A 27,965-nucleotide genomic window follows, 5' to 3' on the forward strand; every position below is an offset into this window, starting at 1 on the left:
TCAAAAAGACAGGAAAAGTTGCGAACAATAGGGGGCAGATTTACAACATCCTTGCGCCACTTTTGCGCCATTTTTAACATGAGGATAGTGACGCAAAAGTGGCGCAAGATGCTTGTAAATCAATTTGTAAAGAGCCAGCACAGATATTGAGAGTACACCTGAAACTCTACAAAGAACTGACGCATTTCCCTCCTTATTTAAAGGATCAAAGATAACCCACAAAAGAAAAATACTGCAAACTATCAGGCTTTGACAGCTCGGGAATGAATCGTGCACTATCCTATTCCATCGTCAACATTGAAGGTGCAGTTCCATAGGCTGTCACCACATGTTCCTGTAGGGCTCTGCAGGGACACCGTGCGACAGCCTGCGGTACTGCACCCATTTGCATCCGCATTGCATTTTGTTTTCTCCTGGGCTTCATTTCAATTAACAAACATTTTTTTTGCTTCTACTTGGCCTCGTGCCGTAAGACCAGAACGGAAATGACTCCATGTCCGTGCTTGCAGAGCTTGCAAATGGGTCTCATGTTGAATGACCTAAGTCGGTAATACTTCCACGAAACCGGTTCTGCTGTTTCCTGCGAACTTACAAATAAGTCTGTCAATTGATGCGCCTTCATAACACTCTACTTAACCTTAACTAGATATCACATAGAGGTATAAAAGAACCCACATTTTCGGGGGCAGGTATCGAACCAACGAGCTGTTCAATAACTTTCTGGTGATATGATATGAGGCGTGACGTCTACACGTAGCTATGGTGCACTTCCGGGTAGTTTGTTTCCTAAAAGTAGCGTCGTTTTAACTTCCGAGTCAGGAGCGGCGGAAGTGTGAACCATGTGTGTGCGTGGGGGACTGCCTGTCTTTGGGGGAGGGGAAAACCTGTTCCCGTCTACCGAAGTGATGCTGCCGCAGGCTGCCAATAGATGTCCCTGTGGGGCTCGCCAGGTCAACGCATACATAGCTAGTAGCGATGCACATGTTTTTAAATAATGCATTTTTTGGCAAGAATGATCATACACTGATTCAAATCCTGCTTGTTTAAAATTTTTATTTTGTGAATATATATAATCTGGAATATTAGATACTGGCCAACAGATGAACTAAAGTAGGCTCAATTAAGTAGAACAAATAAAGAGCTCTCTTCTTAGTTGAATGTCCTTGTACTGTAGGTGAAAGCCGTGATTCACAATAAATGTTATTCACCTTTTTTACAAAAAATATTATTATTTGTGGAACAGACAATAAGCCTCTGCAGTTATTGCTAATCAAAGTTTTCTAACATATAGAACTACGTAGCGCCTTATTTTCATCCACATTATGCTCCGCGCCTCCCTTTACTAAATGGAAAAGTTGCGTTCTCTAGTTCCTAATACCATTCTTTGGCCAACAGCATGTACATTATTTACAAGAGGCCTGCGCCGCTGGAGCATCACTCTCTTGATGCTCCGGTCGTGCAGGTCACTCTATCATATCTATGAGGCGACGCAAAGCCACCCTGCGCAGCTTTGCATGGCCTCACTGACATGGGGTAAAGCAAGGCAGTGCAAAGCGCTGCATTGCCTTACTCTGCGTCAAGGAGGTATTCCATGGGAATTGCAGTGTGTTCCATCGCAACACACATGGATTTTAACACTGACCAAGATTTTAAAAATCACATAAACCTAGGGCAGTGCCTACGCCTCTCTGGAGCAGATGTAACAAGGAGAAGTGTTTTCATTTCTCCTCATTCTTTCCTCTAGCAATAGATGCAGCATTCTGCAAGCACACATAGAACAAGGAAATCACCTCTCTGGAATGTTTTTGTGCAGGAAGGTGCCCCTTCCAACAAAAAAACAATTCTGCCTGCCACGAAGCACCTTTGCATCATGGTGCAAGTGTGCCTACGTTAGCGCTAGGCAGCAAATTGTGTGCCAGCAATGGGTGAAATGACAAGAGTGCACCATATTTCATAAATACGGCGCATTGCTGCCCTTTCACATTGGGGTAGGGCATCATAGTGCAGCAAGAAGAATTGCGGTGCACTGCCACTAAAACATCTATAATGGGCTTGATAATACGCCATAGAGAATTCCCATAGAAGCCCATGTTCACACCAGAACATGGGCTTCTATGGAAATTCACAAGGGCATATTATCAAGCCCATTATCGCCGCTTTAGCGGCAGTTTTCTGCCGCTAAAGCGGCTATAATGTGGACGCCGTTTCTTGATAATATGCCCCTTAGAGACTCACATGGTGTCAGGCACAGGCCATCAGCAGGGTCGAGGCCAGGTAAAGTTGGATCTGGTCAGCTTGTTACTTCCAAGAAAAGGGCTCTTGCAGCTCAATGATCTTTTTCCACACAGGAGATAAGCCAACTGGGTCCACTTGGAGTTCACTTCTTTGACCTTGATACAAGAGGGAGTAGATCCAGTTTTCCCGATGTCCTCTCATGTCACAGACAGCAGGTCGAATCCTCTATTGATCATCTGCAGGTCCAGAAAGGGTTCTGAAATGGGTGCCTAGAGATTTCACATTTATGCCTGACATGAACTAGTGGATGGGATAATTCCTTGCCCATTCCTAACCAAGGGGTAAAAGTTACCAGGTGCTGATCTACCTACTTTTGCAGTAGTTTCTGATTACCATACTACATAGAGGCCAACAATGCAGTGTGTCAGGGCAAAACCAAGTTGGTAAAAGTCTTTGATAACACTCAACGTGGGCGCTGGGAGTGTGTGTGCGGAGTATAACATGATAATTCTGGTTTCTTCACACATCGAACACTAAATTCCAGTTTGAAGCACGCATAAACCTAAGAGACAGAAGTCTAGTATGACAAAAGTAGGGTGCTTCTGCAACCAGACAGGGGATCCACAATAATTGACTTAGCCTCCTGTTCTCTCCCTTTTAGTAATGCCCCTGGTGGTACAGGTGGCACATCAAACCCATCTAGCAGGATTCAACACGGATATTCTGTGGAGTTCACAAAAATCATCTCTGCCATTCAGTTTAGCGCATTGAGATTCTCACAGGTCAGTAGCTGTGCTTTATAAACTCCTGATTGATTGATTGATTGATTGATTGATTATAAATCCAGCTAATGAAACTACATATCGAGGTCAAGAAAATCCAAGCTTAACCCTGTAGTTTAAGACCAATAAAAGACAATTATTCACTCCAAGGTTTGGGGTACTTTATACACCACCTTGTAAGCAACAACAAATGTTGGGTTATTTCACTTCCGTGAGAAAGATTGGAGGTTTGTGTTGACTTTTTCCAGACCCTGGCCTCCCACATGGTGCTCACCGATGCTAAACGTCAAAATTAAATTCAGCTAAGGAAACTGCATATCAATGGCAAGAAAATCCAGGCTCTGCTGAGCAGAACTCGTACACGAAGACAACACACCATGGGAGTTGCAGTCAATGACCCCCAAAAAGCGTATGCACCATGTAATTGTGACAGAGTTGTCAAAGTCAAAGTTATTAGTTTGGACCAGTATAGTTCGCTGGCTGGACCTTGTATTTATAGTTCAAAAAGAATTGGGGGCGGCAATGGCACTCGACTGATGACATGTTCTAAACTGACGCCTTTGTTTTCCACTACAGACATACACACCAACATCAACGCTATTGATTGCACATGCTCGGCTCCTATAACTTAATCACCTGGAACGTGAGGGGCCTAGGTTCAGTGCAGAAGCAGAGTCCACACACAATTGGTAAGGCGTGAGGCGTAAATAGTGTTTCAGCAGGAATCACACCTCACAGAGACGGAAGAGGTAAAGATACACAGGAAATGGAAAGGGCAGATATTCTCCACCAATTATTCCGCCCTCCTTAGGGGGGTAGTGATCTGGATCAGACATGGGGTCCCGTTCGTGGAGCAGGAAAGGCGAGTGGACACACACAAGGCAGATACATATTCCTCCATGGGATACTCGATGGCTCACACGTCGTACTGGGTAGCCTATATGCCGCATGCTTTGACCAAGATACATTTTTAATGGGATTAAATGCGCGGTTAGCGGACTGGGAGGCATACCCGTGGATCCTGGGGGGCACTGAAATGCGGTCATGGACATAATGCTTCACCGATCACATCCCCCTCTACATGGAGGGGGAGTGTGAAGCAAGTGGCAGCCCTTTACAGATGGGTGGAGGGATGGTGGCTAAGCGAAGTGTGGAGATTGAGGAACCAAGGGAACAGGAAATACTCCTTCTTTTCCCCGGCACATCAATTGCACACGAGAATTGACAGATTTCTATGCTCCCCAGCCATAGCCACGCAAGTGACGAGTACCACATACTTAGCAAAAACATTCTCAGATCACAATCCACAAGAGATTTCCATAACCTGGGGCAGAATCCCCACTCCAGTTCCAACATGGAAACTCTGGCCTCAACTACTAGAGGACACTGCATTTCGCACCGCCCTGGCCACCATCATCACCAATTATGTTTTAGAAAATGGCAATACTGTGTCTTCCATCTTAGTAGAATGGGATGTGCTTAAAGCAGTCATAAGGGGCTCTGCGATCAGCGACACAGTGGGGGCAAAGCAAGAGATACTCGAAAGCCTGAAAGAAGTAGAGAGCAAAATGAATGGGATTGAGCAGGAGGCAGCGAGGGATCCCATGAAGCAGGAGCCCCTGCAGGAGGCGCATATAAAGCATGCAGAATTGCTAGAGACCCTCAGGATAATTGTTTATAGGGCATACACCCAGCTAAAGCACACAGATGCGGACAAACCGGAGATACTCCTAGCTAAGATACTGAGGAATGACCCACCAACTACTGTATTAAGCGAAATAATCACGCAGGGGGAGAAGCAGCACACACTCAGCAGGACATGAATGAGGCCTTTTGTACATACTACGACACACTTTACAGCAATCCGCCACCAATAGACACTATGCTCATTGATGCATTCTTAGTGGACTTGCCTTGCCTCCTGTTCACCACAGATGCACAGGAAGCCTTGGCAGGCCCCATTACGAGTGCTGAAATAAAAGCAGCTATAAAGGGCACACACGCAACAAAGCGCCAGGACAGGACGGCCTGCCGGTGAAATTCTTCGATACTTACTCTGAGACCCTAATTCTGCTGCTTGATGAACTGTACAACAGTTCCTTAGAATTGGATCACCTCCCTGCTACTACCACACAAGCATTAGTAGTTTCACTTCCCCAACCGGGAAGGGCTTCGACAGACATGTCAGGGTTCCGCCCACTATCGCTTTTGGCGACAGAGTACAAAATATTAAGTAAGATATTAGCGAACAGGCTTCTCCCCTATTTGAACAAACTCATACATATAGACCAGTGTGGTTTCATCCCAGCACGCAGTACGTCTGTAAACATCAGGCGACTGCATCACATAATGGCAACTAACCCTGAGCATTAGGAAAATGCCGGCTGCATCTCAAAACACATGTGGCAGGCGTTCGATACACTGACGTGGGAATACATGTTTAAAGCTATAGGAAAGTTTACTCTACCTCCTTAGGACCTGCAAAGGGTGCACCTGGGGATAACACTAGGTAACTCAACACACTTAATATCTGCCTACGCAGATGACAAAATCATCTACGTTCAGGACCTGCTAGGAGAGCTAGCCCCGTTCCCCAGTATATTTTCAAGGTTCGAACACATATCGGGCCTTGCAATCAATGAGACAAAATCAACCTCCTTCTTCTTTTGAGACTGTGTCCACCCTGAGGAGATTAGATTTGGACAATACTTGTCGGGGGCGCTCTGTACATTAAAATATTTAGGAATGCACATATATCGGTCCCATGTGGACATGCTCAAGGGCAATCTAAACAGGGCGATACGATCTAAAGATCTCTTCTGGACTACACTGCCCCTCTGAGTAATGGGTTGAGTGGCCATGTCAAAAATGGCGGTCCTCCCCCAGCTTTTATATTATTTTGCCAAACTGCCGATTGTGGCACCACCCCTTCCTTCCAGGCTTTGGACACCGTACTCCTAGACCTAATATGGGGGGCGGTAGAAGGGTAAGCCTCAAGAAATTGCAGCTAGAGACATACAAAGGGGGGCTCTGAGTGCCGGATTTCCAAGTGTATTACAACGCGTGCCAACTACAGTGGCTGTCCTATTGGACTGCAGGCCGAAACCTACAAGAGATAGGATACACCCTACAAGATATAAGTCAGGAAACCCATCACACGTTATTACTGCCAAAGAGCAAATACCCCCCAGAAGCGCCGCATCTACTGCGCATAGCACTGATGTGCTGGAAGAAGGCACTGCAATATACATCTAGTTGTGCTCAGTATGCCGTCAACATCCCGCTATTAGGGATTCCCTTACCTAGCGGTCTGCTAACTAGACGCAGGATTAGGGCCTGGACCGATGAAGGGGTAGACACAATAGGAGCACTATTTAATAACAACATTTTAATAGACCATGAGAATTTTATACTGGACACTGGGGAGCCCAACCACTTATATTTGTTGCATGCATCAATACTACAATATGTGAGAAATCATTGGGCACCCAAAAAGAGGAACCCCATAAACATGAACTAGTTAAATCTCTATATTACATGGGACAGGGGCGCCTTCACATTAAATGGCTTTATGTGGGTGTCAGGAAGCACGTGGCGGTGGCCCTTGACGACCTACGGACAAAATGGGTCGAGGACAAAGGGTGGGAAATATCTGAAAAAGAATGGGCTGGCATCCTGGAATATTATAAAAAAGTAACCCGAAACGCAAAATTCTAATTTATACAATGCATGGTGGTACACAGGTCTTACTTGACTCCACGCTTCCTACAACAGATGTTCCCTGAATACGCAACACCATTGCCCCCGATATCAATTAATCGAAGCAGATATCGCCCACATGTTATGCGACTGTCCGTGCTTGAGAGGATTCTGGGGGGAGGTTCGAAGCAGCATGGCAACAGCAACACATCTACACATTGAAGATTCACTAGCGGAAGGCCTACTAGGGATCCAAAGGTGCTCAGCTCCACAGAAAGTTCAGCTCTGATACCTGGACCTTGCCCTCATCCTGACCAAGCGGTCCATAACCATGAGATGGAAGTCAGCAAAACCCCCAACAAAGTACGCCTGGCACAGCGAAATGTTGCGTTTGGGAGGGGCAGAAAGTGCCGCAATTGGTAGAGAAGAGGCTTGGAGGCTGCAGAAAAACCAAATATCCATGGAGCGGGATATGATGTTAGAAGCTTTCAAAGACATAGAACCTGACCCATCAACTAGTACCCCGAAAGACTAGAAGGCTGTAGCATAGCTGTAATACATAGAGACGCAATCTATGGCGAAGGACAACAAGAGCACACAAACAACACTGTTTAAAAATCATTATACTCGATACTTAGGAACGCAAATACCCACATACGGACAAATGCTTGCCAGGTTGTTAGCGGGAAGTGGGTGGGGGGAAGAGTAGGTTATCGGGTAATGTTTACATTTAAGCTTTGGACAATAATGTAACCACAAAATACACGGAATACATGAAAGAAACAACATATGCAACAATCCAGAAACTGATAATATAATATATGTAATTAAATGCAATGTAACATAAACATCAAAATTGGTAAAAATGTATTATAATAATGTTTGGAATGTAAATGCTAGAAACAATCGGAAAATCAATAAAGTATGTTTTTAAAAAAGGGAAAGAAAATCCAAGCTTAACTCTTTAGGTTAAGAGCAATAAAAGACAAATATTCACTCCAAAGCCTGGGGTAATTTATACACCACTTTGTTGTCAACAAGGGTAGAGTTCTGTCACTTCAGTGAGAAAGATTGGAGGTTTATGTTGACTTTTCTTCAGACCCTAGGGCCAAATTATCAAGAAAGGGCGATACATTATCGCCGCTTTTATAGGCAGGAAACTGCCGCTAAAGCATCGATAATGGTCTTGATTGTATGCCCTTGTGAATTCCCATAGAAGCCCAGGTTCTGGTGTTAAACTGGGCTTCTATGGGAATTCTTTACAGCGTATTATCAAGCCCTTTATCGCCGTTTTAGTGGTCTCATGGTCTCATGTTGTGCCTTTCCAGTCTATACGCAGTTTCAGTCTCCTCCAGATGAACCCATCTATTAAACACTATCAACTGTGCTGCCCAACAGTAGTATTGGAGTGCCAGGAGGGCGATCCCGCCATCATACCAGCCCATGAGCAGCTTATTCTGTGCTATTTGCGGGGTGCTCCCGTCCGAGAGAAATGTCTGTATCTCCGCCTCAACAGGGCGAAAGTATCTTGGGGGGTACCAAATAGGGTGTATTTTGTAGAATATAAACAAAACGTGGAGTGCCATCATTTTATATAGGGAAGCTCTACCCAATAACGACAAGGGCAGAGTCCTCCAATGCCTTACATCCTCCCGCAGCTGTTGCTAAGGAGAGTCCACATTGCAGTCATAGAAGACCGCTGGGTCTTTGTTAACATAGACCCCCGCATATCTACATCCCTCCATAGTAATTTGCACCGTACAGGATCTGGGAAGCCGAGGGCGTGGTCCCCAGATAACATATAGAACCGGCTTGTACCAGTTTATTGTATATCCTGAATAAAAATATGCAGCACCCTATGTAGAGAAGAATAGGGGCTTGCCAGATAAAGGAGAATGTCATCAGCATAGAGGGAGATTCTATCCTCCCAGTCTTCCGGCCATTTTAATCCCCTGATCAGTGGGCTGCCTCTTATCCACACCGCCAATGGCTCCAAGAATAGGGCAAAGATCAATGGAGAGAGGGAACAACCTTGCCTCGTCCCTCTTAAAGTGGAAGACTTTAGATCTACCTCCATTGACTATGACCTGTGCTAAGGGCTCCGAATATAGTAGTCTAACCAGCGCCAAAAAAACTTCTCCAAACCCAAATTTCTCTAAAACCGCAAATAAAAAGGGCCATTCTATCATTTCAAATGCTATTTTTGCGTCTAGGGACATTACGATTGCTTCTTCCATGATAGTGTTAGCTCTTCCCAACACACCATGATGGCGCTGGAGGTTGAGTGTGGTATTTCTTCCTGGCATAAATCCTGATTCATCAGGATGGACCAACTTGTGCAGTAATGGATCCAAGAGTGTCACTAGGATTTTCGCTAGGATCTTAACTTCTGCATTCAGCAGAGATATCGGTCTGTAGGACGCACAACTTTCTGGCGGTTTTCCAGTTTTGTGTATTACAACTATATTTGCCAACCCTTGATCACCAGGTAGTTTTCCCTTTTAACCGCTTTCTTGGTACATTCGCGATAGGTATGGGACAGTTGTAGATGCATTTAGTTCATAAAATGCAATCAGTAGGCCGTTTCCGCCCGTTGCTTTACCGGTCCTCAAAGCCCCTATTACTTGCACTATTTCATTCTCAGTTAGGTCTAACTCTAGTCTCTCCATGTCCTCTGTCCCGCGGGACGGCAGACCCAGGGTATTCAATAATTCATGGGCATAGGCATGAGAGGTCAATCGTGATGGTGTATGCAATTGTTCATAATATGCCTCAAAGGCGTCTTCTATTTCTTGCCTATCTCTAAGTGGTGTGCCAGTATCTGGGGTGTTCTCACACACCCATCTGCAGGCCATTTCCTTCTTTTCTAGCCAAGCCAGCAATTTACCCGCTCTATCTCCCACCTCATAAATTCGATGTTGAGACACGCTGTTCTGCATTTTAGCTGCCTCTTCTGCAATATCTCTGTACACCCTCTGCTTGATTTGTAATCTATGTTGTATGTCTCGGGAGACTGACTGATGCATCACCAATTCTAGCTTCTGGATTTCTTCTATCTCTATCAAATGTTTCTGCCTTTCCTTTTTGTGGCCAGATATTAAGGAGACTCCTTGTCCCCTGATAACTGCCTTGTAGTTCTATCATAATGTTTGGGTTGAGTCCACCGACTCCTTATTTTCTTCGAAGTAGTTTTTTGTTGCTTTCGTTAAGCCTGCTCTAACGGATGGTACCAGGGGGTTAATCGTCATCGGCTGCTCTTAAGTACTGTTTCTCCCCCATAGAGTGCACTATGTGGAGAATGATCGTAGATGCCTCTGGGGAGGAGGACCACTTCACCGAACAGCAGAAGTTGTCCTGCCACACCAAACATGATCTATATGGGATAAACTTCAATGGGCCCCTGAGTGGAAGGTGCGCATTCGCAACACATCAACAAGGCCCATGGCCGAAAAGAACTCAGCTAAGGCCTGAGGCATCATACTGTCTGGCTGGCAAGTGACCTATATTTCCATTAATGGCAGCGTTACAGTCGCCACCAATAAGTAGTTCCCCCTTTGGCAAACTGATAATGTGTGAACCTAGGTCGGCGAGAGTAGAGGTATGGAATCTTGGAGAACTATAGAGGGAAATAATGTGTAAAAGTCGACCCTTCCAGTGTTCCGACAGTGTTACAGAGCACCCCAGTGACATGTGTGACGTTTTGTATTGTAAATGGAACTAATTTGCGGAGCAGAATACCAACTCCTCTTGAGCCCCTGTATAGCCTAAGTGGCCGCTAATTGATATCTACCCAAGCCTCTCGAGGAAGTGTTTCTAACGACACCCTGTCAGGAAGTCACTTTACTTTTACCTTCAGGGCTCTTCGCTCGGCATCCTGTTCTGCAGCTGTAATTTCTTGAGACATGTCAGTTGAAAGAACAGGTAATTAGGAACAAAGGTAATTGGTGGACATAAACTGACATCAGACAGTAATAATAACTATATCTAAACAATGTGCATAGTACAAAAATATATGTTTATTTTATTTTTTGTTATTCAATTGTGCTTTAAAAAACAAATGTTTTTGTCTCCTATATATATGTGATAGACAATCTACATATATAGAATGCTGTACAAGTTTGTTCATTTCGGTTTGCAATACATTGCATTACAATTCATTGTACGGAGACTTTGTTTAGGATATTGATCCAACTAATCATTTCAATCTAAAAACATGGCTAAAGGTTACTACGCGCGTTTCGGCTGAGAGCCTTCATCAGGAAGCCATGAATTTTCCAAATGAACCTATGCAAACAAAAAATACATAAAAATACATATCAGTGTCCGTGTATTGTCCTAATCATATACGTTCACAAAAGCATGCAGTGTTTCAATTTTTACAGTTTTTACAGGGTTGTGGTTAAAAACAAGAGCAGAATTGCCCCGAAAATACACAAAACTAGCCTACTATCTACATATATATATATACAACTTTGTGCGCATCCTAACTGACTATTTACATGAGCTGGGGTTTGTTGCAGAGTCTAAGAGTTCCATGGAAGTAAATAGATGTACATCCCATCCTGACATTTTGAAAAAATTGTATGGCATGAAGACTCGAGGAACCCAAATTAAAATGGGGGCCTGAGGCTGAGTAAAGGTAGGTGGTGATGGTTGAGAAAAAGAAAAAGAAATGAAAAAAGCGTTTGAAAGTACCTGAGGGGCAAGTGATGAAATAGAGGGTAGCCTTTGAAGGATAATCCAATGTTGTGTAATGTAGGCTGTAGAGGGAAATAACAATGGATTCCAATAAAAGCCAAAGATTAGGTTGGAATTCCAAAACGTAAAAGAACAGAATGTTATGGTTTAGAGGAAACTCAAGTACCTTATTCTGTGAAATTCGGTGTCTCAGGAACCATAATTATTGATGTTCCAAAAGCGATTGACTTGAGTGTGATTCTGAGGGAGGGGAAGAAGTTTGTACGAAAGGTGGAACACACCGGGGTATGTAATCATAGTTACTTTACTGAGCGATGGACAGGGAGTCTGGGAGAACCATAAAGGAATAAGTACCTGTGCACACGATCTGTCGCGTTTTCCAATATTGGGATCTGTTTGGCTGGTATTTAGATCTATGCTTTGAATGAGGTTGCAAATTATGTGACAGGGTTATCTAAGGGCAAAGTAAATATGCGAGCAGACATTAGCGATGTAATTGGAAAAAATGGTCGGAAAAGAGAAACACCTGTGAATGCAGGCATGGTTGCTATACAGAGTAGGGTTGGGAGCGGAAGAAAAAAGGGTGTAATACCTGCTTGGGCGGTCCGCCGGGTGTTTCTCTAATGGGGTCTGTTGGTCGGGTGCTTCAATCAGCATTATGGATAGAGTAGAATGTCCGTGCCAGGATTATCTAGGGACCAGGAAATTATACGAGCAAACATTAGGGGAGTAACCCTGGTTAAAGCGACATGACGCTAGGACATAGGGGCTGGGGTATATCGGGATAGGGACGAGTAGGTACCTGATTCAAGGGTCCCGCCTGCGTTCCAATGGTGGAGTCATCTGGCGTCTCGGTGGACAGTCCGGGTGAGGAGAGAGCACCAGGAAGTGGGCGATGTTTTTAAGATCAAGTTGCGCGCGCAATCAGACCAATGCGAGGGCCGGGTCACGGTTCTGGATGTCCGAAAGTGAGAAGGGACAGAACGGGATATGCTGGGCGGTTCCGTGTAAGATGGCAGACATCTTGGAACAGGGTTATATACTATAACGAAGCAGATAGTCGAGCTCCTATTGAGGATGTTTATATCTGGCTGGAAAGACTAGTGCAGCCAAGAAGATTTCACAGATGTGTGAAGTAGTCTTTGTAGTATATGGCTGTTGTTACAAATAGAATTTGGTTAAAAAAAGAGGTTTTAATTAAATGACCAGGAGATTAACAGATTATGAAATTTTCAGAAACAACAAAATAGTGTTTAAAATCAGGAATTGGTGAGTTTCAAAAATAGAATAACTGAAGGGAATGGATACTGGTGACGTGTCAATGATTTAGCTATGGTTGTATTTGAGGACCTGGTCCCAGGGTATTTAGTTATTCAATCCTTTGGTGTAAGTATCCAAAGTGAAAATCCAGTACACTTCTCTACATTTGCGTATTTGTGTACTTTGTGTCCCTGATGACTTTTGTATTTTTTCCAAGATGAACCAACGTATATCGTTGGGGTTGTGTTTGGTCTCCATGTAATGCTTGACTAGAGGGGCTTGCATCTTCCCCGTTTGGATAGCTGATCTATGCTCTGACAAACGGGTTGACATCATGCGAGCGGTTTCACCTACGTATCCCATACCACAAGGGCATAGCAATAGATAAACCACATTTGTGGTTTTGCAGTTGGTCAAGGTTTGGGATAGTACAGATCTATTGTTAAAGGTCCATTCTTTGGTCTCTATGGCAAAGTCACAGGCAGTACATGTGAGGCATTTGAAATTGCCCACAACAGGGGTCATGCCAGTTAGAGATCTTTGTGTGGAGGCAATATTTTTAGGTTCCATTCTCGACCGTACAACCAAGTCTTTAAGGTTCTTGTTTTTACTATATGCAAAGACTGGTTTGGGAAGCTGGTTTTCTTTGGATTTAGTGGCATTCAGAATATGCCAGTTGGCGAAGACTATCTGTTGGAGTTTCGCATTCATAGTTGAATGTCTTGTCACAAAGACAATCTTGGAGTTCGGTTCTTTGATGCGTGGTGTTAGTAAATGTTGTCTATCAAAGAACCTGGCTGTTTTATAGGAGTCACGGACTAGTCGTTTAGGGTATCCTCGAGATATGAATTTGTTTTTCATCTCGGCTGCTCTTTTGTCAAAATCTGTTAATGAGGAACAGTTCCTTCGAACTCGAAGGAATTGACCAAAGGGGATGCTTGATTTTTGGGTCTTCAGATGATAGCTGGTATAATGTAAAAGTGTGTTGCGAGCTATGGGCTTCACATACAGATCTACATTAAGGTGGTTATTTTTACTGATTATGTTGATATCAAAAAATTCTACCTGTGTTTGGCTTGATGTAGCAGTGAAGTGAATGTTCTCATTGCATAAGTTCAGCCAAGACACAAAGGTAGAAAGAGATGCTGTTTCTGAGGTCCAAATAAAGAAAACATCATCTATATAGCGAGACCAAGATGTAACGGACTCACTAAAAGGGGCAATGTCGTTATAGATGAACTTTGATTCATATTCGGCCATGTGTATGCTGGCTACTGTTGGCGCACACGAAGCCCCCATACTCACGCCTTTCATCTGCTGATAGAGAGAGCCATTGAAATCGAAAGTGTTCTCCGATAAGACTATTTTCAGACAGTCAAGGATGAATGTTTTCGGACAATCTATTTCGTAACTGTCTATAAACCAGGAGACAGCTGTAATCGCTCCTGATTGAGGGATATTTGAGTATAAGGCCTCTATGTCCATAGTGACCATCCATTGCATCTCTAGATTGAATGGCAGCGTTTCCACTACACTGATAATGTCCCTGGTGTCTTTTATATGAGAAGAGATTTTGGGGATATGTGGCCTTAGAATGGTGTTGATGTATTTGGATAGTGGCTCGGTAATTGACCCAATGGTGGTAACTATGGGTCTGTAGGGTGGATCGTGGCTATTTTTATGGATCTTGGGGACTCCATATATTGCTGCCATTTTAGGTTGATGGACATTAAGAAATTGCCATTCTTTTTCACAGATGACGTCATCATTAAGTGCCTTAGTGGTTAAGGCAAGAATGGTGGACTGCACTTTTTTAGTAGGGTCTTTTTTGATCGGGACATGATGATCTTTATTGTGCAGAATTTTCTCTATGTTTAGTATATATTGATCAGTATCTAGCACCACAATACCTCCGCCTTTGTCGCAGCATTTGATGGTAATGTCTTTATTTGACTTAAGTGCTGCTAGTGCTTGATGTTCATCATATGAGATGTTGAAGCTAGGGGACGGTATGTGTTTAGTGGCGGCTGTAAGTTTGTTGAATACTACATGTTCAAATATGGCTATTTCTGGAGATAATTGCTCCAATGTGGGTAAGAAAGTAGATGTAGGTTTTAAACCTGATAAATTGATACTGGCTTCTGTGTCTTGATTAGTTTCTTCAAAAAAGTTTTGAAGTCTGACTTTTCTAAAGAAGTTCATAAGATCTTTGAATAGCTCAAACTTGTTGATATTGCAATGTGGGACAAAGGAAAGACCTTTGGTTAGTAGCTTTTCAGTGGCTGGAGTTAGTGAATTGCTACTTAAATTGAAAATGGGTATTTCCTCTAGTCGCGCCAATATTGTGCATGTCGGGTCACTAAATATTGGTTTGGGTTGGGGTACATTGCAGGAGCCTCCTGGTAGTTCTGAGGTGGAGGATAAGCATGCATCAGTGGTCCAGGGTATTGTGGATTGGGAGGCGGAGGGTAATGTTGATTGTGCTGTTGGAAATTGCCTCTGAATCGGGACTGATATCTGGGTTTCCAGCGTCCCTGTGCATTCCCTCGCCTGGATAAAAAAGGCCTGTTGCCTCTGTTGTATCCTCCTCTTTGGTGTGATCCTGAGTCAGTATCACTGTTAGTGCCTTCATTATCAGACCCCGAAGTGTCTGAAAAGGTGGTTACTTTCTTAGACATGCATTGTTGATTGGGGGTGTAGGAAGGTGGCTACCTGACTACGGTTACCCCAGATTTTTTTGCCTTGTGTTTAGCTGGTTTTCGACTTAGTTGGCCTAGTTCCCTGCTAATCAGGGCCCCAGGCTATCTGCTCTCTCTGTAAAATGGATTCCATGTACCCTAGGTGCATAACTAGATTGGCTTGGGTCACCTTATCAGCCCCTGTACAGAGCACTATAGGTGCCCAGGGCATAGGTGCATCCAAGGCCTACCAGGGGCTGCAGCATATCTTTTGCCACCCCTGGCTGGCTATCTAAAATTGACACAATTGGCTGATCACTCAGCTGGGGCAAGGTGTTGGAATCACCCCTTGCTTAGATATAGTATGCCTATATCTAAACCTATCTGGACGCATATAAACCTGTGACCCACTCCTATGGCAGGCCTTAACAATCCTGAAGGCAGAGTGCGTGGTTTAATGTGAGATGGTGCTCTAGCATGAGCCTGTCTGCAGCTGTCGGGACCAATTCCCTTAGCTGTTCCGGGATAATGCCAAACCATATACTATTAAGTGCATTATAATCCTCGCGGTTATATGTCAACTTTGGTTTGGCTTTATCAAAACATGTCATGTAAGGTGTCATACGAATTGGAATACTACCCCCTCGCCAGTCCTGGTGACAGGGGTAGCATTCCACCCCTCTAGAGGGGACGACATGTTACTTTTGCTAAAACGCGGTTGATTTTTAAAAGAGCCTCAGATCCACAAAATGGATGCTTCTGCCACAGACACATGTCTGACCTCCTGCTGCTGACCGAAACTCAGCAGAGGAGGCCTGGACAAAGGCTTTCCTGTCGCAGGGAGGTGTCACACCACCCCAGACAGGAGATAGTGGATTGTAGCAGGGAGGTTTGAAAGAAACCAGACAGTGCCTGGGGAGCACAAGGCTTCCCCTTGCATAATCTGGTCAAACCGGTTCTGGGGCACACCAGCCCCAGCTCCAGTGTGACCTGGACAAAGGAAAGGGGGTGTAACCGCCCCCCTTCCTGGTCCCACCCATAGGGAGGGACCTAGCAGGATATCCACCCCTCAGATTGGAATAAGAGTGGGAGCAGTGCCAATGCAACTCAGATCATCCTGAATCAACTTTAAACTAAGAAGACAACTGGACTTCGACATTCTGATGAATAGAAGACTGAAGAGCATCTCCCTTGTGGCCTAGGAGGGGCCACCCTGTGAACACAGGCACCATCCAGCACCTTGACGTCTGCTTTGCCGCCGCCTCCCGCTGCAGCCCGAGTGCAGAGCCTGACAAGACCCAGCCTCCCAGATTTCTCACAGCCCGATCCACAGTCCCTGCAGCACCCGAGGCACCCTCAACTCTGTGCTTTGGGGTTTGAGAAGCCCCACAACCGAGCAGCATTTGCACCAAAGATCAGCCTTCCAGCATCTCCACGATCTGCGTGGGGCCCTTTTGCTTTGTGCCACTCGACTCGCCATCCCGGCTACTTGCCACGTGGTCAGCGGCCATCTTGGTGACGAAACCTACAATTTACATTGTGGGTCTAGTTGCTCCAGACCTGCCCTCGCTCCTGTAGAAAGGAGTACCCGCTCTGACCTTGCTGGTCCGAGTAATAAGCCTTTTTCACTTTCTGCGTGGCTTGCATTAGCCAAGGCTTGTTTGCTTCAATCGAGTTGCCGACACCGCCATCAGCTAGAGACTTTGTGAAACAGCTCGTGATCGACTCCTGGACGTCCTAGACCTCTTCGTGTCCACGTGGCTGTAGAGAGAAGCAACACCTCATCACCTGTTTGCACCCGACTTTGCCTGGTTCCAATCTGGTTCCACAGTGGTCACTGGTCAGTGACTTTGAACATTGTCCCCTCTGCTTTCAGGTCTTCACCACTACAGATCCACCCTTGGATCACACCGGACACTTCTCCTTCACATCGCCTGCAGCATCTCCAGCTTCAAGCACCAAGAACCTGCGTGACGAAACCCGACGCCACTTCGACCCTATGCACCCGCTTCCTGTGGGTGAAGTAACACAGCAACGCCGGTGTTCCCACACTGGTACACACCTCTAGGGTCTGTGTCTAAAGTTTGGTTCTTCTAGGTTCAGCGGAAGTGTCCTTAAACTCTATTTGTGTAACTTTTACGCACCATTGACAGTTCATTGGTGCAAGCCGCACTTTACGTGCTGCACCCGAATCCCGCGGGCTTTTCCCGACTTCAGCATTGCTAGTCCAGACTGCTCCCAGCGATTCCCTAGGCCCTAGGCCTAACCACTGTTCGATTGATATCTCTTATACCACTTTTTTAATATATGGTTTGAGTGGCCACCCGCCCTCATCCATAATTGTGCAACTTTGTATGTTATACTGTGCTTTTGATTTAACGCTTGGGCCCCTTTGCTCATAAAGAGTAATGGGGATTATTTTAGAAATAAACCCATATATTTTTATAATATATACTTGTGTGGTGCCCTTTCATTTGATATTACAGGATTGTATGTGGTAAAACAGCTCGCTTAACACGACCTCTTAAGTTAAGCCTTTAATGCTGCTTAGTCCATGCTACCCCTAGGATAGCTTGTCTAACAAGGTTGACTTTCAACCAGACACCATAAGGGATTGTTTGGACTGATACAAGGTGGTTCCAGAATTGGAAACATCACATATCAGGCCAACTTCTCACATTGGTGTGCAGCGGTGCGGATTTGAACTTGCTGTTGTTTTACCATTGCAATCTTTTTATCAAATTGAAAGATCACATCAAGTACCTTAGGTAAATATAAATCAAAAGCTTAGCATATTAAGTTCTACTGAACTTAGTAGTTGTAGATTAAAGGGATTAGCACACCCTGACTACAACTCACTAGCAAGGTACAGTAGGAAAGCACTTAGTGTAGGTAAGTGCACCACTTACACCTCACTAGCAGCCATGTCTGACACAGGAAGAGCTTCAGGCTCTGCCCCTGTGATAGTTGACCCTACCAAGGCAACTTCCAGATATGACAACCTTAGCCACAAAGACTTGTGTGCCTTGTGCACTGCAAGAGGGCTAAAGAAGGGCAGATGCCCTACCATTCCTTCCCTGATAGCCATCCTGGAAAAGGATGACTTAGATAAGGTGAGTCAGGCTCTCTTAGATTTAGGAGATGGAGTGAACCCCTTTGAGCACGAGATAACTCCAGAAGAGGAAGAAGGAGAGGAGGAAGAGGAGGAAGAAGGCTCAGAGGTAGATGAGCCTGCTCAGAGTCAGAGGGGTAACCAGGTCCCAGTGGAGAGGCTTAGCCAAGCCAACTTGGACCTACTAGGGAATGGAGAGGGCCAGCACCTCCCCAGATCCCATAACCTAATTCTCCCAGGCAACAGAAGGGTGAGATCTCCATTAGGGGACTCTCATTTTTCTAGTGTCTCAAGAGAATCTCAAAGGGGAATGACTTCCCCCCAGAGGAAAGAGCATAGGGCCAGGATGAGGGCTGTCCAACTCCAGATAGAGAGGGAAGAGGTATCCTTGGCTCAAGCTAAACTTGCTTTAGCAAGAGAAAGAAAGTTGTGTGGATTAGATTCCACTGGATCGCAGCAATATTCCTAAAGAGAAACCCAGGTCCTATGATATAGAAACCTGACAAAGATTGTGCCCCCCTACAAGGAAGGGGATGACATCCACAAATGGATGACTGCTCTGGAGAGAGCCTGCATGGTACAGCAGGTTCCGGAGGAACAGTGGGCAGCAATCTTATGGTACTCCTTTTCAGAGAAAGGGAGAGATAGGCTCCTCACTGTCAGACATGAGGATGCCAACAATTACAAAGTCCTGAAGAGTGTTCTAATAGATGGGTTTGGCTTAACCACTGAACAGTACAGGTTAAAGTTCAGAGACACCCAGAAGACACAGACTCAGGACTGGACTGATTTTGTTGATTGTGCAACTAAGGCTCTGGAGGGTTGGCTAAATGGCAGCAAAGTACATGACTTCACAGCATTGTATAATTTGATTATGAGGGAGCAGATCCTAAGTAATTGTCATTACCAGCTCTTACCCCAGCACCTGGTGGACTCAGATTTGACCTCTCCCCATGAATTGGGAAAGAGGGCAGATAAATGGGACAGAACCAGGATTAGGCCTAAGAATCAGGACAGTAACCAGAAGAAGGAGTCTACCAAGCCTCAAGATAAGGGTGGGGATAAAAGTAAGGAAAAGACTTCCCCAGGGCCCCAAAACTCCAAGAATGGGGGTGGGTCCCAAGACACTTCATCAACTCAGAAGAAACCTTATTGTCATACCTGTAAACAGGTTGGGCATTACAAAACAGACAGCTGTTGTCCCAAGAATGGCAATAAAGAGAATATACCTCCAAAGCCAGCTCCAACACCTCCTGTTACTGTCAGCAGTAATCCCCCAGGAAGTGGGAGCACACCCAGGAATCTGGGTGGGTTTACTTTTGGAGCCCAGGTGGACCCTGGCCTATCCAGGTCCCCATCACCCAATGATCTTGTTTATGAGACTGGCATGGGGTTTGCCAACTTCTCTGATTGCCCAAATACCTTGAGCAAATATAGACAAGAACCCATCATCAATGGTTTGAAAGTTGAAGCATTTAAAGAAACAGGGGCTAGCATCACCATGGTGGCTGACTGTATAGTCCCCTCTAAGCAACTTTTACCTGGTGCCACATACCAGGTAACAAACATTGATGGAATCAAAACAAATCATCCCATGGCAGTAGTAAGTCTCAGCTGGGGAGGTGTCACTGGCCCAAAGAGAGTGGCAGTGTCACCAAAGATGCCTGTAGACTGTCTACTGGGTAATTTAGAAATCTCAGCCTGGGCTGAGATTGAACAGGAAATCCATTCAAAAATGGTAAACTCCAACGGAAAGGTTAGTGGGGCTGTACTGGCTATAGCCCCAACCCAAGATGTCCTTCCTGAAAAGGTTGGTAGGGCTGAGCAACTCTCTGCCCCATCTTTATCAGAAGCTCTTCCAAAACAGAATAGCAAAGCTGTTATGATAACAGCAGAAACCCAAACTGAGTCTCCTCCTGAAAAGGTTGGTGGGGCTGTGATGGCCACAGCCCAAACTCAAACAGATACGGTTGTTGTGAAGCCTGAAATGATGGATCACTCCACCCAAACTGAGAGCATGGAGGAGGAAGAGAAATCTTCCACTCACCAGACATTAGGACAGGATCAGCCTCCTCAGGGAACTGATCTTACCCCTGATGAAGGAACTGCCCCAGAGGTTGTTAGGCCTGGCCTGACAGAGCCTCTGATGGCAGTGGACCCTTCTCAGGTGGGACCCAGTCTGGAGCAGGTAACCTGCCCCTCTCTACCTTGCCTTAGTCAGCCCAGGGCTTTAGAGGACAAGAAGGGCAGTGAGACCCAGAGGGCCCCCTGTCAAATAAAGCAACCCCCATCAACAGATTAGGGGCACCAAAAATAGTAGCCCTAGTGAGGTGAAAACTTTAAAAACTCCTGAGGGAGCCCCCTTAAAAGTAGTTAGGGACCTCCCATAGATGGATTCTGTTGGGCACAGCCAAACCAGGGACCCAAAGGGCCCAAACCTGAACTGTCCCTCCAGCAAGCCAAACAGAGGGACCCAGCCTCCAGCTTTAGGTAGCCAGAGGCTGACCCTGAGAGCTCAGTTGAAGAGAGAAGGGCACACATGGTGGAAGATAATTGGAGGAAGCTGAGTCCTAAATTAGTGGAGCCTCACTTCAAAACTCCATATCCAAACCAGCCTTCTAACTTGCAAAGACACGCCCAAGGTAGTGATTCCCTATGGTGGAGACCCTCTGATACCCCAAGGGTGAGGGACTGCTTAGTGGACCATGAGACAGGGGGTACCCATGCTAGTGCAGGTACTTCCTTATATGGCCACTGAGGCAATATAGGCTTACCTGGCCAAGGATAGCCTTATCTCCTTTCGTTGGGGGGGGGGGTGTAGGAAGGTGGCTACCTGACTATGGTTACCCCAGATTTTTTTGCCTTGTGTTTAGCTGGTTTTCGACTTAGTTGGCCTGGTTCCCTGCTAATCAGGGCCCCAGGCTATCTGCTCTCTCTGTAAAATGGATTCCATGTACCCTAGGTGCATAACTAGATTGGCTTGGGTCACCTTATCAGCCCCTGTACAGAGCACTATAGGTGCCCAGGGCATAGGTGCATCCAAGGCCTACCAGGGGCTGCAGCATATCTTTTGCCACCCCTGGCTTGCTATCTAAAATTAATACAACTGGCTGATCACTCAGCTGGGGCAAGGTGGTGGAATCACCCCTTGCTTAGATATAGTATGCCTATATCTAAACCTATCTGGACACATATAAACATGTGAGCCACTCCTATGGCAGGCCTTAACAATCCTGAAGGCAGAGTGCGTGGTTTAATGTGAGATGGAGCTCTAGCATGAGCTGAGCCTGTCTGCAGCTGTCGGGACCAATTCCCTTAGCTGTTCCGGGATAATGCCAAACCATATACTATTAAGTGCATTATAATCCTCGCGGTTATATGTCAACTTTGGTTTGGCTTTATCAAAACATGTCGTGTAAGGTGTCATACGAATTGGAATACTACCCCCTCACCAGTCCTGGCGACGGGGGTAGCATTCCACCCCTCTAGAGGGGACGACATGTTACTTTTGCTAAAACGCGGTTGATTTTTAAAAGAGCCTCAGATCCACAAAATGGATGCTTCTGCCACAGACACATGTCTGACCTCCTGCTGCTGACCGAAACTCAGCAGAGGAGGCCTGGACAAAGGCTTTCCTGTCGCAGGGAGGTGTCCCACCACCCCAGACAGGAGATAGTGGATTGTAGCAGGGAGGTTTGAAAGAAACCAGACAGTGCCTGGGGAGCACAAGGCTTCCCCTTGCATAATCCGGTCAAACCGGTTCTGGGGCACACCAGCCCCAGCTCCAGTGTGACCTGGACAAAGGAAAGGTGGTGTAACCGCCCCCCTTCCTGGTCCCACCCATAGGGAGGGACCTAGCAGGAGATCCACCCCTCAGATTGGAATAAGAGTGGGAGCAGTGCCAATGCAACTCAGATCATCCTGAATCAACTTTAAACTAAGAAGACGACTGGACTTCGACATTCTGATGAATAGAAGACTGAAGAGCATCTCCCTTGTGGCCTAGGAGGGGCCACCCTGTGAACACAGGCACCATCCAGCACCTAGACGTCTGCTTTGCCGCCGCCTCCCGCCGGAGCCCGAGTGCAGAGCCTGACAAGACCCAGCCTCCCAGACTTCTCACAGCCTGATCCACAGTCCCTGCAAAGAAGGGACCTGTGGAGGCACCGAGAGACGTGGGACCGGACATCTTGGAAGACCCCCGAGACGCTGACTGCACAGCACCCGAGGCACCCTCGACTCTGTGCTTTGGGGTTTGAGAAGCCCCACAACCGAGCAGCATTTGCACCAAAGATCAGCCCTCCAGCATCTCCACGATCTGCGTGGGGTCCTTTTGCTTTGTGCCACTTGACTCGCCATCCCGGCCACTTGCCACGTGGTCAGCGGCCATCTTGGCGACGAAACCTACAATTTACACTGTGGGTCTGGTGGCTCCAGACCTGCCCTTGCTCCTGTAGAAAGGAGTACCCGCTCTGATCTTGCTGGTCCGAGTAATAAGCCCTTTTCACTTTCTGTGTGGCTTGCATTAGCCAAGGCTTGTTTGCTTCAATCGAGTTGCCGACACCGCCATCAGCTAGAGCCTTTGTGGGACAGCTCGTGATCGACTCCTGGACGTCCTTGACCTCTTCGTTTCCACGTGGCTGCAGAGAGAAGCAACACCTCATCACCTGTTTGCACCTGACTTTGCCTGGTTCCAACCTGGTTCCACGGTGGTCACTGGTCAGTGACTTTGAACATTGTCCCCTCTGCTTTCAGGTCTTCACCACTTCAGATCCACCCTTGGATCACACCGGACACTTCTCCTTCACATCGCCTGCAGCATCTCCAGCTTCAAGCACCAAGAACCTGCGTGATGAAACCCGACGCCACTTCGACCCTATGCACCCGCTTCCTGTGGGTGAGGTAACACAGCAACGCCGGTGTTCCCACACTGGTACACACCTCTAGGGTCTGTGTCTAAAGTTTGGTTCTTCTAGGTTCAGCGGAAGTGTCCTTAAACTCTATTTGTGTAACTTTTATGCACCATTGACAGTGCATTGGTGCAAGCCGCACTTTACGTGCTGCACCCGAATCCCGCGGGCTTTTCCCGACTTCAGCATTGCTAGTCCAGACTGCTCCCAGCGATTCCCTAGGCCTAACCACTGTTCGATTGGTATCTCTTATACCACTTTTTTAATATATGGTTTGAGTGGCCACCCGCCCTCATCCATAATTGTGCAACTTTGTATGTTATACTGTGCTTTTGATTTAACGCTTGTGCCCCTTTGCTCATAAAGAGTACTGGGGATTATTTTAGAAATAAACACATATATTTTTATAATATATACTTGTGTGGTGTCCTTTCATTTGATATTACAGGATTGTATGTGGTAAAACAGCTCGCTTAACACGACTTCTTAAGTTAAGCCTTTAAGGCTGCTTAGTCCATGCTACCCCTAGGATAGCTTGTCTAACAAGGTTGACTTACAACCAGACACCATAAGGGATTGTTTGGACTGATACAAGGTGGTTCCAGAATTGGAAACATCACATATCAGGCCAACTTCTCACAGGGGGTGTTAGATGTGTCACCTAGCGGTTCTGGTTGGTAGTAGTTGTCCGCAAGGTAAGGATAAACCTTTTCTTTGCTGAAATATTGGACATCTTTTTTTAGTTCATCCATTTCCCTTTTGAGAAGATAGTCTCTATATGACTGCATTTCTTGTTCCAGGTCTTCCAATTTTTTAACTGCATCATCTACCGCTGTGCTGTTTTTAAGTTTGAGCTCAAGATCAGCTATTTCTTGTAGGAGGGCTTCAACTAGGTGTTTGGCAGTTTCTACTATCAACATCATGAGGTCCCTCGAGCATCTGTTTGCTATGAGGGACCATCTTTCTAGGAATCTACGTATTTGTACAAACAATCCAGGGATGTTCTTAACTCGTAAACCTTGGGGGATAACTCCTGCTTTCAGATATTGAAGCATAAAGTGAGCATGTAGCTCTATTCTTTTTGTTTTTGTTTTTAGAGCTAACAGTTGTTGATATTCAGTATTTTGTAAATTTTTACTGACTGGGTTTTCTGTTGTAGCTAGTTCTCCCACCATGGAAACAAAATCTTCATCAGAAAACCCGAAAGTGAGTAGTTTGTCATGGTGGGGAGGAATGAGCAGAAGGGTGACTGGGTGAAGCAGGGGATAGAGGGGGTTGGGGTGTGTGTTTGGATGTGCAGGTGGGGCCAGAATTGACCAGTGATGGAGCTAGAGAGGCAGGAGCTCAAAGTAGGTGCAAGGTTGTGTAATGCCCAAATTGGGGAATAATAAATAAAAAACAAAAATAAACTAAGTTAACCCCCGCACAGACAGGCTGTGGAGATGATGTATGCAAGAAAGAAGGGGGTACCCCCGACTATAGTTCCTAATTCGGGATACACAAATCAGTTGAAAGAACAGGTAATTAGGAACAAAGGTAATTGGTGGACATAAACTGACATCAGACAGTAATAACTATATCTAAAAAATGTGCATAGTACAAAAATATATGTTTATTTTATTTTTTGTTATTCAATTGTGGTTTAAAAAACAAATGTTTTTGTCTCCTATATATATATGTGATAGACAATCTACATATATAGAATGCTGTACAAGTTTGTTCATTTCGGTTTGCAGTACATTGCATTACAATTCATTGTACGGAGACTTTGTTTAGGATATTGATCCAACTAATCATTTCAATCTAAAAACATGGCTAAAGGTTACTACGCGCGTTTCGGCTGAGAGCCTTCATCAGGAAGCCATGAATTTTCCAAATGAACCTATGCAAACAAAAAATACATAAAAATACATATCAGTGTCAGTGTATTGTCCTAATCATATACGTTCACAAAAGCATGCAGTGTTTCAATTTTTACCGTTTTTACAGGGTTGTGGTTAAAAACAAGAGCAGAATTGCCCCGAAAATACACAAAACTAGCCTACTATCTACATATATATATACACAACTTTGTGTGCATCCTAACTGACTATTTACATGAGCTGGGGTTTGTTGCAGAGTCTAAGAGTTCCATGGAAGTAGATAGATGTACAAGAAAGAAAAAGAAATGAAAAAAGGGTTTGAAAGTACCAGAGGGACTTCCTTTTTGTTGCTCTTTTTGTACACGTGTGGTGGGGGGTGTAGTTGGGGGGTAGAGTAGGCTGCTGGGGCATTTCAAAAACTGAGCTTATTTGGTTTTTTGCTTCATCCTTTACTGTCTATGTCATCGTTACATTGATACTGTTGTGGTGATCTTGGTGTGTGGAGATGCCACATTCTTGATACTCCTATGCTCAATAAACTTGGTTTTGGAAAGTACCAGAGGGACAAGTGATGAAATAGAGGGTAGCCTTTGAAGGATAATCCGATGTTGTGTAATGTAGGCTGTAGAGGGAAATAACAATGGATTCCAATAAAAGCCAAAGATTAGGTTGGAATTCCAAAACGTAAAAGAACAGAATGTTATGGTTTAGAGGAAACCCAAGTACCTTATTCTGTGAAATTCGGTGTCTCAGGAACCATAAGTATTGATGTTCCAAAAGCAATTGACTTGAGTGTGATTCTGCCCCCCTAATCTTTGGCTTTTATTCAAACCCTTTTTTCATTTCTTTTTCTTTTTCTCAACCATCACCACCTACCTTTACTCAGCCTCAGGCCCCCGTTTTAATTTGGGTTCCTCGAGTCTTCATTCCATACAATTTTTTCAAAATGTCAGGATGGGATGTACATCTATTTACTTCCATGGAACTCTTGGACTCTGCAACAAACCCCAGCTCATGTAAATAGTCAGTTAGGATGTGCACAAAGTTGTATATATATATGTAGATAGTAGGCTAGTTTTGTGTATTTTCGGGGCAATTCTGCTCTTGTTTTTAACCACAACCCTGTAAAAACTGAAACACTGCATGCTTTTGTGAACGTATATGATTGGGCCAATACACTGACACTGATATGTATTTTTTGTTTGCATAGGTTCATTTGGAAAATTCATGGCTTCCTGATGAAGGCCTCAGCCGAAACGCGCATAGTAACCTTTAGCCATTTTTTTAGATTGAAATGATTAGTTGGATCAATATCCTAAAAAAAGTCTCCGTACAATGAATTGTAATGCAATGTACTGCAAACCGAAATGAACAAACTTGTACAGCATTCTATATATGTAGATTGTCTATCACATATATATAGGAGACAAAAACATTTGTTTTTTTAAACCACAATTGAATAACAAAAAATAAAATAAACATATATTTTTGTACTATGCACATTGTTTAGATATAGTTATTACTGTCTGATGTCAGTTTATGTCCACCAATTACCTTTGTTCCTAATTACCTGTTCTTTCAACTGATTTGTGTATCCCGAATTAGTAACTATAGTCGGGGGTACCCCCTTCTTTCTTGCATACATTTCTTGAGACATGTACCTTGCATTGCCTCTACTACAAACCATTTTGTGTATCTAGTAACTCTGCTAACCCAACCAGAAAAACTAATTTTCCCACCCCCATTGTGGACTTAAAACCGCCCACCCCCAACTATGCAGAGTGCCTGTGTATCCCATCCCTGATAACTTACTGTTGGGACGCGCGTTTCCGCCGGCTGTTCACCCGCCACAACCCTATCTCACAATCATACAATAACTTTACCAGTTTACAGCTATATCATTGGAGTCCAACAGGATTTTCGACCCTTCCTGCAACTTGTTCACAAGTAAACTGTGAGCAGTTCTGAACTGCACAGATCCACCCGATCCCACAGTTTCCAGATGACCGACATTCATCTGGGATGTCTATTCATGCCTTGTGTCAAATGTAGTCCTATAGTATCGCATAATCTCTCTAGTGCAGCTTTGATTTCAGCTATGGTTGAGTGGCTTTGCATCAGTTTCCATCCCCTGGCAATTCCTCTTCTTGCTGATGTGTCAGTTGCCGCCACTCTTTGTTGCTTTTCTGTCAGTGGGAGTTGGATCCCGCCTTACCCGTTGTTCTCCACCCCTTCACCACTCCCAGGCATCTTGAGGGGAATTAAAAAACACGTGTTTCCTTCTGCCACTACCCTGAGCTTGGCCGGAAACAGCATCGCATATTTCAGGTCTTTATCACAAAGTACATTTTTGTCCTTTTGACCTCCAGAAAGAAGCATCGCTTCCTCTGGACCTGGGCTGTGAAGTCCAAAAAAAGGTTATTGCGTAATTATCATATTTCAGTGGAAGGGCTGTGTGGGCGCTCTGCTATATGACGTCCCTATCTCTAAAGTTGAAGATCCTAGCCAGGATAGGACGAATGGGTGCACCCAGCCGCGGCCGGCCTCCTAGCACTCGTTTGGCACGGTCCTCAGAGAAATAGTTAGAGAGGGTCCGAGGCTGTAGATGCTTTGTAGTAAGCTCTTTAACAAATAGGTCTGTAGAGGGTCCCTCGGCATGCTCCAGCACCCCTACATGGGCGCCCTTCATAGTCTTCGAGCCTCTCTACCATGGTCACCGTCAAGACTTA

Source organism: Lissotriton vulgaris, unplaced genomic scaffold (genome assembly GCF_964263255.1).
Source record: "Lissotriton vulgaris unplaced genomic scaffold, aLisVul1.2 SCAFFOLD_1180, whole genome shotgun sequence".
Classification (NCBI taxonomy): domain Eukaryota; kingdom Metazoa; phylum Chordata; class Amphibia; order Caudata; family Salamandridae; genus Lissotriton; species Lissotriton vulgaris.